Raw genomic sequence first — 2,812 nt, forward strand, 5'->3', positions numbered from 1 at the left:
TATATATATATATATATATATATATATATATATATATATATATATAAATACATTTAATATAACCTTTAATCTCTAAAATTAACATTCTACTTAAACTATTTTTGAATCTTTCAATAGTAATATTATTAGTTTATAGGATTATAAATTTAGAATTATGCATATATATACACACACACACATATATATACATGTGTGTATGTATAATGCTAAATTTATCCTATAAACTAATAATATTACTATTGAAAAATTCAAAACTATTAATTCAATTAATATTAAAACTACCAATATAAATTTATATATTATATATTTATATAAAAATTAACCCTATAAAAATAATTATACATAAATATAAATAAATTATTAAATAAATTATAATAAATTTTTATATTCTTATATAGTTTAATTATAAAAACCTTAATTTTGTAAATTAATAATATTTTAAAAATAAATTGTAACATTATAGAAAATTATATAAAGTTACATAATATTATATACACATATACAATATATATATATATATATATATATATATATATATATATATATACAGGGTGACCCATTTTAACTTAGGCAGCCAAATAACTCGAAAAATAAGCAAGATAGAGAAAAATGTTTTAGACAAAAGTTGTATGGTTTCGAGGGGGCCATAAGATGGTATCATTGGTTTGACCTTGAAGAGTCATTTGAAGGTCACGTGAAGGTCACTTCAATTTTTTTAAATGGAATACCCTATATATTTTTGTACATTCTTGTAGCTTATTTCAAGAGCTTTCCAAAACACTATAATTAAGTACCTTTCCGTTAAGTACTTTTTGAGTTATGATGCTTGAAATAATTTCTTAATTTTACATAAACCGTAAAATATCTTGTAAAATATTCATTTTTCGATTATCTTACCTTAATACTTTTATGTACAAAATAATGAGAGGAATCAATTGGTGTAAAGAAAACACATAGTTGTTTTTAAGAAAAAATATGGAATTGTTAATTGCAAATTACATATTTTTTCTTCGAAACAACTATGTGTTTTCTTTACACCAATTGATTCCTCTCATTATTTTGTACATAAAACTATTAAGGTAAGGTAATCGAAAAATGAATATTTTACAAGATATTTTACGGTTTATGTAAAATTAAGAAATTATTTCAAGCCTCATAACTCAAAAAGTACTTAACGAAAATGTACTTAATTATAGTGTTTTGGAAAGCTCTCGAGATGAGCTACAAGAATGTACAAAAATATATAGGATGTTCCATTTAAAAAAATTGAAGTGACCTTCACGTGACCTTCAAATGACTCTTCAAGGTCAAACCAATGATACCATCTTATGGCCCCCTCGAAACCATACAACTTTTGTCTAAAACATTTTTCTCTATCTTGCTTATTTTTCGAGTTATTTGGCTGCCTAAGTTAAAATGGGTCACCCTGTATACATACATATATGTATATATAATTTTATGTAACTTTATATAATTTTCTATAATCTTACAATTTATTTTAAAAATATTATTAATTTACAAAATTAAGGTTTTTATAGTTAAACTATATAAGAATATAAAAATTTATAATTAATTTAATAATTTATTTATATTTATATATAATATTTCATTTTATTTATTAAATATATACAATATTTATTTCTTTGCTTACCTGTTTTATATTTTGTGGCGTGAACATTCTTGTGCCCGGTGGTAGTGGCGCCGTCGCTGGTGCGGACATATATTTTTGTGTCGTGTTCGTCGTTGATAGAGGCGCCGTCATCATCTTGTATCCTGATGACGGCTCCGTCGCCGTCGCCATGTTCGTGCACGCTAGGGACGGCGCCGTCATCATCTTGTATCCTGGTGAGGGCTCCGTCGCCGTCGCCATGTTTGTGCACGCTAGGGACGGCGCCGTCGCCGTCACCACCTTTGTGCACGCTGGTGACGACGCCGTTGCCGTCGTCACTTTTGTACGCGTTGGTGACGGCGACGGCGACGGCGCCGTCGTCTTCTGCATTCTTGAAATGCATCCGTCGCTTCTCGCTAAAAAATAAAAAAAATATATATATACATATATAATTTTTCATAGACTGTATGTAAAAGTAAAAGATCGAGAGGGAGAGAGAGCGAGGCAGAGAGAGCGAGGGGGAGAGAGCGAGGGGGAGAGAGCAAGGGGGAGAGAGCGAGGAAGAGAGAGCGAGGGAGAGAGAGCGAGGGAGAGAGAGCGAGGGGGAGAGAGCAAGGGGAAGAGAGCGAGGAAGAGAGAGCGAGGGAGAGAGAGCGAGGAGGAGAGAGCGAGAAAGAGAGAGCGAGGCACAGAGAGCGAGGCAGAGAGAGCGAGGAGGAGAGAGCGAGGGAGAGCGAGCGAGGCACAGAGAGCGAGGGAGAGAGAGCGGGGGGGAGAGAGCGAGGGAGAGCGAGCGAGGCACAGAGAGCGAGGCAGAGAGAGCGAGGGAGAGAGAGCAATGGGGGAGAGAGAGAGAAAGAGAGAGAGAGAGAGAGAGAATGAAAAAGAAAATACTTACATTTGGGCCTGGGCATAACTGCACAAAACACTGTACGGCCTGGTTATCGACTAGCGACTGATCGTGCAAGACTGCCAGATTCCAGCCGCAACAGCATGTAATAACAAGTGAAGGGTATCGCACACAGGGAAAGAGTCATGTATGTATGTGTACTCGGTTCCCTTCCTTGGCAGGCTTGCTGGCCGATTCGCGAGCACGTGCATTGTTGCTGCGCGGCGGTATTTTGTTTATTTAAGATGAGAAAAAGCGAGCCTTGCGAGCGAGTCTTCGGAATTCTTTTGATTCGTTATCTCGCTTTCTCCTTC

Source organism: Camponotus vicinus, unplaced genomic scaffold, assembly GCF_025532165.1.
Source record: "Camponotus vicinus isolate PSW18456_S1 unplaced genomic scaffold, iyCamVici1.0 SCAF_6, whole genome shotgun sequence".
NCBI classification, from domain to species: domain Eukaryota; kingdom Metazoa; phylum Arthropoda; class Insecta; order Hymenoptera; family Formicidae; genus Camponotus; species Camponotus vicinus.